Source organism: Schistocerca gregaria, chromosome 3 (assembly GCF_023897955.1).
Source record: "Schistocerca gregaria isolate iqSchGreg1 chromosome 3, iqSchGreg1.2, whole genome shotgun sequence".
Lineage (NCBI taxonomy): Eukaryota > Metazoa > Arthropoda > Insecta > Orthoptera > Acrididae > Schistocerca > Schistocerca gregaria.
Genome location: NC_064922.1, coordinates 92,226,477 through 92,241,981, shown reverse-complemented (window position 1 = coordinate 92,241,981; position 15,505 = coordinate 92,226,477). Strand labels below are relative to the sequence as shown.

The 15,505-nt window shown below is 40.3% G+C and overlaps 1 protein-coding gene across 1 annotated transcript in view; it reads right to left on the bottom strand.

The window, feature by feature from the left end:
• Window positions 1-15,505, bottom strand: part of LOC126356003 (alanine aminotransferase 1-like) — a 66,960-nt gene that overhangs the window by 22,391 nt on the left and 29,064 nt on the right. The gene's annotated exons all lie outside the window — the stretch shown is intronic.

Genomic DNA, 15,505 nt, shown 5'->3' with positions numbered 1-15,505 from the left:
ACTTTCATAATGAGTGCACTGAAAACAGCAATTATTCCCTACACAGCATCCGTCTTCTAAAGATAAGATGATCTGCCAAGAGTTAAATGATCTCATTTTTAAGGAAAGGGCAGTTTTTCAATGTCAAACCAAAATGGTCTTTTTTGACTCAAGATGCCACAGCTACTAGCTGTGTTATTATAATAACTGAAGCAACAAACAAAAAGGCTTAAACCCCAGCACTCATTGCTTGAGTTTTCCCTACTCTTATACTAGATGCACTCTTTCCCTCACATTCTCTTCCCAGTCCCCAGCATTTCAATCCCTAGGAATGCAACACACTCCAGGAATAAATATGAAATCCCAATATACTTCTTTATCTTACTCATAAAATGTTGTAAGTTAAACATTAGCCACTTATTGTGGAGGCTAAACCCATATTCAGTAGGAAAGTATTCTCCCATTCTCTGTTTGCTGCCACTGCATTCAGGTGGCTTCAGCTACAAAGTGGTTATAACTTAACTGACAGCTGCAGTGTGGACCATACACATCACAGGATGTTGAAACACTGTAGGTATGTTAGTTAATCAGAGCTCTCATGGAATATGCTGAAAAAAATAATAGTTCCATGTTCTGCCACCAGATGACAGTAGGGTGTTGAAAGCAGTCAAAGTGTGAAATGCTTCCTGTTTTAACATAAGTATGGTGTTCTTTGGTAGATGACTCATTTTGATTCCCTTTGCAAAGTGAATGCTGGTGTAAAAAGTTAAGAAGCTTGAAATTTTCAATACAAAATACAAGGGCTGTTGAGAAGAAAGACTGTGCACTGCTGTCTGCTGGTAAAGTTGTTTCATCAGAATGGCAGCAGCAGTGCATTACCAGAGTATCACTGACAGAAACAGCTGTGAAGAAGCCCAGTGTCAATAAATGTGTTAAAGAATATGATCAAGGAATTTGAAGAAACAGATGAATTGGTTTGTGTTCAAGGTAGAAGGAGGCGGCTGATTCCCAAGGCAGTTGTTCATAAAGTTGCCGTGGCTATACCCATCGCGCAGCATATGCCTCAGATTCTCCAGCTAGTGCTCAAGTTGTGTCATAGGGATTGTTTCTCTCCTGGTCAACAGTTCGAAAGATGTTGTAGTGTATTTTACTATGCTATACCTACAAGATTCAGAATGTTCACCAAATGAATCTCCAAGGCTACAATGCCATGAGTTTTCCCTTCTTTTTTTTTTGCATGCATGGGAATGGATGACATGTGGCTGGGAAACATTCTTTGGATGGATGAGGCACATTTTACTCTGCACTATGCCTTGAGTCTGCAGAACTGTCGCATGTGGGATTCTACTCCACTGCATGTTGTGCAGTAACATCCACTCCACACAGCTTATGTTTTTGTGTGGTGATGTTTCACAAGCTCCTTCATTCTTGGTTCACTTTTCTTTGAGGAGGCGACATCCTGTAGACCTGTTAGCTCTACAACAACATTTTCATGTTGTAAGGACTCCTTACGTAACATGTGGTTTGAGCTTTGCAAGAACGTAACTGTGTACACACCACTATTTTGATGCAAAATAGGGTGACACAACATATCACTTGCTAGGTGAAAGATTTGCTTTGAGATACATTCAGTAATGACTATATCATCTCTAGACAATTTCAAGATATGTAGCCTTTCAGATCCCCAACCTTAATCAGTTGTGACTTCTGGTTGTGGGGATATCTGAAAGATCATGTCTATCAGGGGTGTGTCTAGACTCTTCCTGAACTGAAGGAGAACATACGACAATGTATCGCTCTGATTGCACGGATATATCGCAAGCAACTGTCGACTATCCTATCGGAAGACCATATTGAACACATATATCCTAATAAACCTGCCAGAACTAACATTATCATCTGTTTGGTCATCCTTCCCCCTATCCTGCACCAACACAACATTATGACTGCTTACAGTGCCATATTTTCACCTGGGGGTAGAAGGTGAAACTATAATTTTTTCAGCATGATCTGGGAGTGCACTGTTTAATGGACATATGAGGTGTGACAATAAAGTGATGAGACTGATGTGAAAAAATGTTGCTTACCATTATAGTCAAGTTTACTGTTGTCTACTTCAAAGTAGTTTCCTTCTGATTGCGTTTTGTCTCTGGATCATACTGAAAAAACCAACTTTTATCACTAGTGGTAACACAGCTCAACAATTCTGGATTGATTTCTGTTTGCTCTAACAGATTGGGTGCCACAGTTTTCCGTGTTTCTCGCTGTTGTGGTGTGAGGCTTTTGGGGACCATTTTTTCACATATCTTTCTCATACCAAGATCTTCAGTTATTATTAGATGAGCCACTTTTTGATTGATGTTAGTTCTTCGGCAATCACTTTCATGGATAATCTTTGATCAGATCATATGAGTTCATGCACCCTGGCCAAGTTGACATTTGTCCGAGAGGTTGATGGTCATCCACTGCGGTCATCATCTTCAGTATTCATTCTGCCTTCACTAAACATTTTATGCCAACGAAAAATTTGAGCTCTTGACATAACCTCACCTCCAAAAGTCTTCTGAAGCTTACCGTAAGTTGTCGTCGCATTTCACCCAATTTAACACAAAAAGAAATGACATATCATTGCGCAATATTATGTGGTTCCATTTCCGTGACGAGAGACACAAACACGTGTTAACTTATTACAGCACAACTCATGACTGAGCAGTTGCATTGATGTGCCACTTGAACTAGAAGCAGCTTATAGACCAAGGTCAAAGATATTGTGCTTACGCAAGCCTGCAGGGTTGCCAGATCTTGCAAAGAAAATCAGTCTCATTACTTTATTGCCGCACCTCGTATGTACAATGTTTCAGCACCTTGTGATGTATTCAGCCTGCACCACAGCACTCTGACCACTGTCAGTTTCTTTATAATCACTCAGTATGATATCCTGTAACTCTTGAAGTAAATGTCTTTATAAAGAGTTTAACCTCAGTAGATATTAAACTGTCGCATAGTCCACATTTTGTGCACTAGTGTCATGAAAACTGAGTCTCAGGGCCCTGGATAGTAGCATCCACATGTTGGAAGATAACAGGTTCCTGTGAGTGAGTCTTCTGTCTTCTTCATGTCCCATAATGCCATCAGGTGTCTTCTGCACACTGACATCGAGCAATGAGAAATGGCCATAACTGTCAACCTCCATGGTGAATACAATATTTCTGTGAACCCTGTTGTAGTAGTAAAGAAAACAAATTCCTATGCCATTTGTCGAAAGGATTGCTCCCATGTTTCCACAATAGGTATTCAGTAATAATGCTGTTGTTAATGCAGTGTGACATCTTTGTATTCACTGAAATATAAGTTTGCTATAGTGATGAGAGATGAATGCATTAGGTTGGACTGTAAAATTGAAATATCAATAAATATATAAATTTCATTATCTTTCAGACGGATTTTATCCATTACAGTCCTCCAAGATATGAATTAGTTGAGTTATAAATGTGCTTGCTCATACATAATGTGGAAAACAAAGACTACTGGATTTATTGAAGGATAACAGAACAAATATGAGGTAGATGCAATAAGCTTCCACCAAAATTTGGACAATTTCTTGGATGATTATGCAACAAAGAGGTTTTCTTTTTAGAGACTCTTAAAACTACTATATTCAGATGAAGTCAAACAATGGGAACTCCAGGATGGAACAATGACTGTCTCTGAGAGATTGTAGTTCATTTTTCATCACACAGGAGTGTTGATCTATTCATTTTTAAGGGTACAGATATCAATCCTTTACTTGAAGGATCAAATCCACCCTTACGCTGCTTTGCTACAGTGAATTGGCATCGCTGATGAGGTGGCCGTCATGGCTCGAAGGGAGAGATTGATGCCTGGAGATTGTTTAGCATGAAGGACTGAGTCACTCGTGCTAGACCATGCTTGCAGAGCAGATCCTGATGGGCCATGCAATCGTATGCAAAAGTGAAGTATTTTATTGAAAGATTATAAAGAGTCGTGTTGGAGCCATCATGGGGGTAGGAGATGAATGTATGCGAGCAAAGTGAGAATTTAGAAGCTCAGGTTAAATTTTGTATTGGGGTAGTTATTACACTACTGCCCATTAAAATTGATACACCACGAAGATGATGTGCTACAGATGCGAAATTTAACTGTCAGGAAGAAGACGCTGTGATATGCAAATGATTAGCTTTTCAGAGCATTCACACAAGGTTGGCACCGGTGGCGACACTTACAACATGCTGACATGAGGAAAACAACTGACAAACAGCAGTTGACTGGCGTTGCCTGGTGAAACATTGTGATGCCTCTTGTAAGGAGGAGAAATGCGTTCCATCACGTTTTCGACTTTGATAAAGGTCGGATTGTAGCCTATCGCGATTGCGGTTTATTGTGTCGCGACATTGCTGCTCGTGTTGGTCGAGATCCAATGACTGTTGGCAGATGGTGGAATCAGCCACCCATTCAAGTTTCCTACATTGACATCTTCAAAACTGTTTAAATCTGTTGCCAGATTAATTACTTGTGCAGACGTTATTTCTTCGCAACTAAAACCTTGAAAATCAATTTCTTTTATATCTGAAAGAATTTTCGTCCAGCTTCACTTCCAGCCGTGAATCAGGAATTCCATGTATGGGATCTAGAATTGTCAACTGATCCCAGAGTACCACCAAATCATCCCATTAACCATTATTCTCAGCAGCATTGTTTTACTGTTGTGTTTACTGGTCTGTTGGCTACATAATGGCAGCCAATTAGGAGGATGTGGAGGAGCATTAACAAGCAACAGAACAGTGCTCTGTGGCAAGCCATTCTCTCCAAGAAACCACTGAATTTATGGTACAGAAGTGTGTGGGATCAGTTTTGAAAATTTCACAAGCCTTTCATGCAACTTTTTAGTTGTAGTAATATGCAGGGAGGTCCTTGAATGCTCGTTTTTTTAGTATTATTATTATTGTTGTTTTCCACTCACTAGTAGTTTCACTTTGTGGTTCCCAGGAGAATTAGCTGTCACAAAATTTTGATGTGTTCTTTAGATAACTTATAGCCAGGAGCTTCAACTTTGCTCTTAAAAGCAGGCGTTCTGGTTGGTAGCCATTTCCTATACAAACCACTTTTCTCTGCATTATAAATTTGGTCTGGTGTGAAATTCTCTTCTTCCACAAATTTGTGGAACTCTGCCTGGAAGGGATCAGCTGCCTTAACATTTGAGGTAAGCCACTCTCCTTGCACAGTAAGTTCACCATTCCCATAATGTTGTTTGAATCTGGTTAGCTACTCAGATGAGGCACTAAATTTTCCCTCTAACCCTAGAGCTTCATGGAAAAATATAGATTTTTTGACCCTTATTGCCCTTTTAACAATGACACCACCTTCTCATTTTTGGCTAAAGCATTGCAAAGTCATCAAATGTAGCTCTCTTCATGCTTTTTTGTGCAGGTGGTCCATTTCCTGATAAAATCTTATATTGTCTGCTTATCCTTTTTAATGTCCCGAACAGTTTGCAATCAGCACTTAGCTTTGCAGTAGTTTTCCCCTTCTCAAATCATTCAAATAATCCTAACTTTCACTTTAATGTCAACACATTTCTTTCGTTTATCTGTAATCTCTTTTAAAAAATTTCTTTTGACTTGCTTCATTGACAGTTACACACTGTTTGACATCAGGAAACGGAAATTTGTCTTCCATTTATATGGAACAGGCTGGCCAATAACAGTGTACGTGGCAGTCGTTTAAACAATGGGAATGGCAGTTTTTCTCACATGGTTGTCTATTGCTGTTTTCTAGAGAAAAAATTGCATATATTTTTTTTCATGCACAAATAATTCGCAAACTTGATAATCTGCACACAAATAGAGTGGAATGAATTACCTGTGACATACAAAAGTGTTGGCATGTTGAAACTTCTTCATTATTGGTAGAATATTGTGGAAAGAAGTGAATTATAGAACTGTCTGGGAGAATAGACCGGCCAAGCACTGTAGGCTTACTGTCAGAACTTTTGTTACGAGGACATGTACCATGGGTGTAGATTTGCCCTCCAAAACTGGCTACTCATGAATATCTAATGCCTGATTTTGCAGTCAGCCAGACTACAAAAAAGAGCAGTCAACTATGATTTGGTAAATAGTATGGGGATGGCTTAATGTTTTGGCATTTTCATATGTGGAGTTCATTTAAATTATTATAGTTTCTTTTTTGAAGTAATGAACCAGCTGATAAAAATTTTATGATCACAATATAAAATTATAATGTTCTGAATAACTTCCAGAATGAATTTTCACTCTGGATTGGAGTGTGCATCGATTTAAAATTAATTGACAAATTTGAACTGTCTGTCGGATCAGGACTTACATCTGGAACCTTTACATTTTCCTAATAAGTTATTGAAGGTACTGGTGGAATGGTCTGAGATCAGATCGTGAGTCATCCTTTGATAGCTCAGTCGATATAGAGCTTGTCTGTGAAAGGGAAAGGTCACAGGTTCAAGTCCAGCACTGGCATATGCTTCAAATCTGCCAGGAAGTTTCATTCCAAATAGTTATTTCAGTTTCTTTGCTGTATGTTTAAACTTATTGCAATAATACACACAAATAAAGATTGTAAATAAATCATCTGAAGAGTAAGATTCATAGCATTATGTATAATCTTTGAAAACATACGTAACCAATCTTGACAGGATACTGTATCAAAAAGATGACACTTAATGAATGAAGTAGTAGCAGGATAGTTGTTAAGTTCAGTTCTGTGGTCAAGTGCAATGTTTTATACTGAGACTAAATAAAGTAATGCCAATAATGACAAATCTGAACAAATTGGTTTTCAAGAAAACCAGAAATTACTATTTCCATGTAAAAAATTAAGCAGAATCTGGGTCAGAAATGGAAACTAGAAACATCAGCCTTCTGTGAGTTTTTGAGAAGACTCTTGACAAGAAATAATACTGGCTGTTTGCTTTCATCTCAAGCGGCAACCATTTGCAATCGAGAATGAATCTTTCACAATTCCAGCCACTCACACCAGCAAAGCATCAGAAAGATAAATGTCGGCCACAGTGCTGAGAGAAAAGCCAACAGCCAATACATCATAAGTGAAAAAAATAAATAAATTAATTAATTAATAAAAAAGAAAAAATGCACAGTGTTTTATTTATTTTGGCAGAAGGTGCAATTAGAAAACTGAATTTTGAATATATTTAATGGCTGTGAACAGTTGAAGCTGCTTTACACTTCGCAGCTGGCCATCAGCAAGACAGTATAGAGCATGAAGAGCAGGGCACCCAGCATCAGTGCAGGTGATCAACACCTGTGAGTGCTGAGCGTATGGCATATGAGACACTGCCTCCAAAGTTGTGCCGACACTGGTCTAGTAATGTGCCAATATCTCCAGGATGTACTGTGGGTACATCAATTTGAGGAAAGTTTCCACTGCCAGAGTCAGCTGCAATCAGTAACAGCATGTTTTTAACAGGGGTCACTATTGCCTGTTACAAATTGTAGCAGGATCGCATTATACTAAATCAACTGTGATTTCAATTCCAGACAACAGTCACTTTTACACATCATAATCTGTCGTCTCAGCATTCTACCAGTAACCAGAGTCTTTGCAAATTATAAGTTCACGAATATTTTTCCCTTTTCTCCTATTTTTCTGTTTACTTTACTTCCTCTCTTCATTGTATGAAGTCAGTATAAACTACACTTAATTCTGGATGCAGAGAAAATACTTGTGATGTTCTAATGCAACATTTGTAGGGCAGTTTCATGTTTTATCTTAAGTTTTGCTTGTATTATTACAATATATATGAGACATTGCATTTTGTTGATCTAGGCAAGATGTGACTTATTTTATGTATTTTCAGTCTCTGATGTCTTAGGCAGTTATCCTGAAGGGAAAAAGTAGACAAAATGTTTCTTCAGCAGAAGGTATCAGTAAGAATATTGTGTAAAATATAAAAGTGTAACAAGTTGCAGAAGCCTTTTTAAGAATCTTGGAATTATTATACTCAGCTCCCAATACATTTACTCCTTAATGGTTTTTGTTGCTGATGATAAATATCAGTTTCAGCAATTTGTGATATGACCATTCACATTATGCGACACAAAAATAATTATTGTGTAGATTGTACTTCCATGTCCAGTGTTTAGAACATTGTTATGTAGGATATTTAATTAGCTCCCATGTAACACAAAGCAAGAAATTGGGAATACTATCAGTTTGAAAGAAAAATTTAAAGAAAACCTTGTTAGTAACTCAACAAATTATTTGAATATCTAGATTCTGGGACTGGAAACTTTTTTTGGGCACATGACAAAAAGCAATGTTTATTAAAAAAAATTGTATGAAAAATGAATGATGTACTATAAATAGTAGTCAGTATTCATTACAAATGTAAAAAATACTTTCTCAAAAACATACCTTTCCAAACAAGTTGTGGTAAATTATAAGCTGCTAAGAGCAGCTAGTGAAACTGAGAAGGCACCAGCATTTCTTAAATTACCACCTTCCTTACTAATTTACTCAATTAAATTTATAAGGCCTTAGCACGATAAATTTCTTGTCCAGCATGAAGAACATATCTGTGATGCTTCCACAACTGTGGTAATGATTTTGAAGAAAATGTCAGCACTTGTTGCACTTTTCTTTTTACATTAAGAATGTTTCAAGATGGCGGTTACTGACAAGAGTAAATGGTGTCTTAAGTGCAATAAATTAATAAAAACCACGGAAATATTCGTGATCTGTGGATTATGGTGTAGAAAACAGTTTCATAGTGATTGTGTTGGTCTAAGCAACAGTGAAATACGTCTCATGAGAAATTCGAAAGAGAGAATTAAGTTTTATTGTGAAGCATGCGAGTCTACCTTACATGCTCAGCTGACGAAAGGGGTAGGAACTACAACGGATTGGGAAGCTGTACAATATTTAAGGGAAAGCGCAGAAGTGAGTAATATTACGAGAAAAAAACTACAGCCACATTGTAAAAAATAGTGTTTGTTATAACTGTGAAGAAGAAATCGAAAAGTTTAATGAACGATTAAAAAGTCTTCAGCTAGTTGCTGATAAACTGAGACAAGATATCACTAAACTTGAGAACGAAAACTGTGAGTTAAAAACATTGGTTGCGAGCAGTAAACTCCAAAAGACTGAAGCGACGCTGCCGCGAGCTAATTCAAGCTCGCCGGTGTATGTGTGTGTGTGTGTGTGTGTGTGCTGTGCGCGTGTGTCAGTGCAGTGCTCTGCGATCGTAATTACTGTACACGACGTTTGTGTAGTTCCGCGCCCAGTCTCCAGAGGCGCTGTGTTTTCTAGCTTTTATATACGTTCTGTTTATTATTATTCCTTGTATTTTTGAGTTAGTAAAGTAGTTCCATGCCTCTTGGCTTGTGTGGACAAGTACTGTTCTGTAGAGACCGGAAGCAAAATTTTATAACTCCGATCGGTTCATGCGTGCCGGGCGTCGTCAGATGCGCGCTCGCAATAAAGTTATTGTTGCTCAACTGAAGGTCTTCATTCTTCTGAATCACGTTAAGCAAAGGTCGGACAGCCACCAGTTTAGCTGAACCTGACAAGTTGTGACCCCGACGTGATCCAAGCAGAAACCGACATGATTAAGAAGAAGCACGCATGAGCTACGTAAGTAATGAGCACATAATGGCCGAACAGCAGGCCGTCTCCAGGATTGCAGTCCGTTTGCTGCCATTCTGGCCCGACAACCCGGTACTCTGGTTCGCGCAGGCAGAGGCAAGTTTTAGCTACGCTGGAATAACGGTCAAAGCAACCAAATTTGCGCTGATTGTGAGCCAGCTCGACCAACGTTATGCAGCCGAGGTGCAAGACATAATCACAGCACCCCCCAAGGCTGGAGCTTATGCCAGGCTAAAATCAGAGTTGATGTGATGGGTGGCCACGTCACAAGAGGACTGGACACGTCAGGTTCTAACACAGGAAGAAATTGGCGACAGGAAGCCTTCTCAATACCTGAGACATCTACGCAGTAAAGTCGACACCTTTACTGTGCCAGACAGTCTGCTCAGAACGCTGTGGAGCAGTAGGTTGCCGCCGCAAATAAAAGCCATAATCGCCTCACAAACGGACATGTCGCTGGATGACATGGCGCAGCTAGCTGACCGGATTCAGGACGCGATCACACTGGCTCAGGTCAGCCCAGTCGCCGCGTTGGACAACAGTACAAACAGTACCGTGTCTGTAGCACAGGCCGACCATAATTCACTCGCAGCCAAGGTTGAGCTTTTGTGCGCCCAGGTCAGTGCGCTGCTGGCACATGACGACGACAACAATAGAAGAAGCCGATACAAGTGGCGGTGTTCGAGGAGCAGATCTTCCGGCAGTACTGCCACTCCGCAAGGCGAGGTACCGTTGTGCTGGTACCACTGACGATTCGGCTATCAGGCAAGGAAGTGCACATCGCCATGCTCGCACCCAAACGCCACTGGCAGTCGACAATAGGCGCAACTGACTGCCAGTTATCCTCCAAGCGCCTGTTCATTACCGATAGGAGCTCCGGTGTAAAGTTTTTAATTGACACTGGGTCGGACCTGAGTATCATACCACGAACAGCCGTACATCGTTGCCGGCCGCCAACTGCCTTCTGTCTGACGGCTGCCAACAATTCTTCCATCGCAACATATGGCACACAAAGGATGGAGCTTAATCTCGGCCTACGTCGTGTGCACGAGTGGAATTTTACAGTGGCTGACGTCATGGAGGCGATCGTCGGGGCTGACCTCCTGGCGCACTACCACCTGCTGCTGGATGTCGCGAATGCACGCTTGGTAGACAGTGTCACTGGCTTAGCAGTCACAGGTTTCCGTCGCAACACCGCTACGCACAGTGCCGAGTTGGTCCATGCTGTGGAGGGTGAGTACACTGAATTACTGCTTAACTATCCGAACTTGACCAGGCCGCCCGGCGCTCCCAGGTTCATACCACATGACATGGTGCATCACATCCAAATGACTACTGGTCCCCCAGTAGCATGCCGACCTAGGTGTCTCGCTCCGGACTGATTGAAGATAGCGAAGGCAGAATTTGACACCATGATTCGCGAGGGCATAATGCGGCCATCTAAGAGTCCATGGTCCTCCACATTACATCTTGTTCCAAAGAAGGGTGGAGCTTGGCGCCCATGCGGTGACTACCGTGAGCTTAACGCACGAACAGTGTCGGACAGATACCCTGTTCTGTTACTGAGGGATTATAATCACGCTTTACATGGTGCCACGGTGTTCACAGTTCTGGACTGTGCTAAAGCGTATACACAGATCCCGGTGGCCAATGATGACATTCCAAAGACTGCAATAATAACACCTTTCGGTTTATTTGAAAGCAAATTTATGACTTTCGGTTTACGCAATGCCGCTCAGACCTGGCAAAAGTTTATAGATTTGGTTCTCCAGGGGCTACCGTTTTGTTTCGCCTACCTGGACGATGTCTTAGTGTTCTCTGCTGACCATGAACGACACCTACAGCATCTGCGAGAGATTTTCGAGCAATTGGAACGTTACGGTGTCGTCTTGAACGTGGACAAGTGTGTTTTTGGGCAGTCAGAGGTGACATTTCTTGGCGATAAGATTTCTGCTGAAGGCTCTCTTCCTCTGTCTGAGAAGGTGGACACTACCTTACAGTTACCCCAACCAACTGCAATCAAAGAATTACATCGTTTCTTGGGAATGCTCAATTTTTATCGACGACACCTTCCTCATGCTGCGGAGCTGCAGGAACCTTTGACGGCGGCATTATCAGGCCCTAAAGTAAATAGCAAGTCTCTGATACAGTGGACAGAGGACACGTGTTCTGCGTTCGAGGCAAAAAAGAAGAGAATGGCCGACGCGGCGCTTCTCGCACACCCAAGGCTCGACGCAATTGTCGTAGACGCGAGCCAGACGGCGATCTGAGCCGCGTTACAACAATGGTCCGACAACGCATGGCAGCCGCTGGCGTATTATTCCCACAAGCTTTCGCCTGCACAGAGAGAATGGAGCACATATGACCGTGAGATCCTGGCGGTATACCAAGCAGTGATATATTTCCGCCCCCAGGTGGAAGTGCAAACTTTTACGATATATACAGACCACAAGCCACTCACTTTCGCCTTCTGTCGGAATAGTGTCAACTGCTCCCCTCGTCAATTTTATCACCTTGAGTTCGTGGCCCAGTTTACTACCGACATTAGACATATTTCTGGGATCGACAACATTGTTGCGGATTGCCTATCACGGATCAGCAGTGTTTCCAGTACCATAGAGTAAAGTAGTTCCGTGCCTCTTGGCTTGTGTGGGCGAGTACTGTTTTCTCTCCTAACTACGGAAGTTTTCTGAGGATTAAGGATCCTTCTGTAGAGGCCGGAAGCAAAATTTTATAACTCCGATCGGTTCATTCATGCCGGGCGTCGTCAGATACGCGCTCGCAATAAAGTTATTGTTGCTCAACTGAAGGTCTTCATTCTTCTGAATCACGTTAAGCAAAGGTCGGACAGCCACCAGTTTAGCTGAACCCGACAAGACCATAAACAACTTAAACTCGCATTCCAGTGAAAGTAATGGTCAAAATTGCGTAAATAGGCCGAACTCAAATGCCAGTAAAAGTAACGGTCAAAACTGCGTAAATAGGCCTAACTCAAGTGCCCTTCAAAGTGAAAACAGTGGCCTAAAGTGTGTAAACAATTCAAAAACTGTTTCTCGTGTAATGCCAAACAAAGTGACTAAAAAAGTGCCTTGCTCACAACGAAATACATGGAACAAACCTAATCTCGTGTGCACAAACAAGTACAGTGTGTTATCAGAAAGCAGCAGCAACTCCATAAACATTGAAAGTGAGCAAGCCATCCATCGTGAAGATAAAAACATTGTAAGGAGCTGCAAAAACATCGCCAACACCGAACAAAGAAACAGTGTACTTTTTCTAGCGGACAGCCACGGAAGAAAGCTAGGAAATATTCTACAGGATGTAAATACGGATCTTCGTGCCACTGGCATCGTAAAACCTGGTGCGAGGACAGAAAATATTGTTGAAGGCATCTCAGAACACAAGAATACAACAAGGGACAGTGACTTTGTTGTTTGTGTGATTGGTGTAAATGATGTAGCACATAACGAAGCCAAAAAGTGTATACAACCGTACAGTGTGTTATCAGAAAGCAGCAGCAACTCCATAAACATTGAAAGTGAGCAAGCCATCCATCGTGAAGATAAAAACATTGTAAGGAGCTGCAAAAACATCGCCAACACCGAACAAAGAAACAGTGTACTTTTTCTAGCGGACAGCCACGGAAGAAAGCTAGGAAATATTCTACAGGATGTAAATACGGATCTTCGTGCCACTGGCATCGTAAAACCTGGTGCGAGGACAGAAAATATTGTTGAAGGCATCTCAGAACACAAGAATACAACAAGGGACAGTGACTTTGTTGTTTGTGTGATTGGTGTAAATGATGTAGCACATAACGAAGCCAAAAAGTGTATACAAGGTTTGAAATTTTTTTAGATGTAAGTAAGGTGGAAAACACTATTGTTGTGACGATACCTCATAGACATGACTTGATCTATAATTTATGTGTTAACAAAGAGATTCGTAAAACAAATATTAAAATCAAACACCTATGTTCCATTTATGCTAAATGCAATGCAGTGGATATTAGCAGACTTGAAAGAAATTTGCACACTGAACATGGTGAGCATCTAAATTACCATGGGAAAACATTTGTGTCAGGAAATAAACAAAGTTGTAAATGAAATACGAGCACGCAGCTGCCTTGTCTTAAAAGACAGTCCCACAGAGCATGACTGTACACTTCCTTTTTTTTTTCTTTTTTTAGAGAAAACGACATTACAGGCGAAGGAAAGTTAGTGGAAACTGCAGCAGTGTAATTCATTCAGATAATAGTGCAACCCTAGATCATGTAGCGAAAATAAATGAGTACAGAAGGTTCTGTGAAAGTAGAATACCATTATGTAGCAGTGACAGTTTCCTCCTTCTTCATATAAATGTACAATCTCTTAGGTGTAAAATCAATTAATTACAATACTGGCTCGATAAAGTCAACTGCAGTGTTCTATGCATCAATGAACACTGGATGAAAGACACTGAAATAGACTTGTGTGTTCCTCTTGGATATTCGTGAGTTACAAGCTACTGCAGAAAAAGTATTACACTTGGTGGGGTCTCAATATATGTCAAAAGTAACCTTGAATTGCATTACTCTGTTATAGACCTTAGTAGAATATGCCTTGAAGCTACAATATAAGTAGCCGGTGTGGTAATGCACGAGCAGAAAACTGTAATTGTCTCAATCTATCGAATCCCAGGCTCTGATGAGATAGTATTTATAGAAAAAATTAATACTTTAATATTGTTGCCGGGTGCGGTGGTCTCATGGTTCTAGACGCGCAGTCCGGAGCCGTGCGACTGCTACGGTCGCAGGTTGGAATCCTGCCTTGGGCATGGATGTGTGTGATGTCCTTAGGTTAGATAGGTTTAAGTAGTTCTAAGTTCTAGGGGACTAATGACCACAGCAGTTGAGTCCCATAGTGCTCAGAGCCATTTTTTTAAATATTATTGTTGTCAAAATATAAACAGCACAGAATTGTAATTGTAGGTGATATTAACATAGATATAAGGGCAAAGAGAAAAAATGTAATTCATATGATTAACACACTGACGTCATTAAACTATTACTGTCTCAATGAAAAACCCACTAGACTGAACGCATGCCTTGATAACATAATTAGCAATGTACAAAGAGACTCTATACAATGTGATGTAATAGAATTAGGAATATCAGATCATGCATGGCTATGGTTTCAAACAGAAAAGTCAGCCTTCAGTTCTGCAGAGAGAGAAGTGAAATATAGAATTCTAGGTGAATCCAATGTAAACAAAATGATAAACCAGTTAAAAGAAATGGATTAGACTCATGTAATGGATAACAAGAAAACGATTAATTTAGGTTTTTCCATTTTCCTGGCAGAGATCAAGAATATAGTAGAAATGACATGCCCCTTGGTAACCTAAAGGTACCAGAGTAATATTACTCATAAGCAACAAAATACTAACAAGTGGTACACCCCACAACTTAGCAAACTCAGAATACTACTGATGATTATGAAAGACAAATCTCGTAACAGTGATAGGGACAAGGAAAATTACAATAAAATGAGAAACCTTTACCGGATAGAAATAAAAAATACTAAGTGCTGTGCAAATGATGAATATATTTTAAATTCTAAAAATAAATGTAAAGCTGCCTGGACTGTCATTAAAAGGGAAATTAATAATACCAATAAAGAAAGGAGTATCCCTATTGACTGCAATATTCTGAATGAATATTTTGTAAATAGTGTCACCACCCCACCAATCAATTCTGCCTCTGATGCAGAAGAATTGCTCACTTGTGCAAAACAGACAAGAAGTGAGAAGTTCACTTGGACCTGAATCACATTAAATGATATTCATAAGTCAATAAACAAATTAAGTAATTCCAAAACAGAATATTATT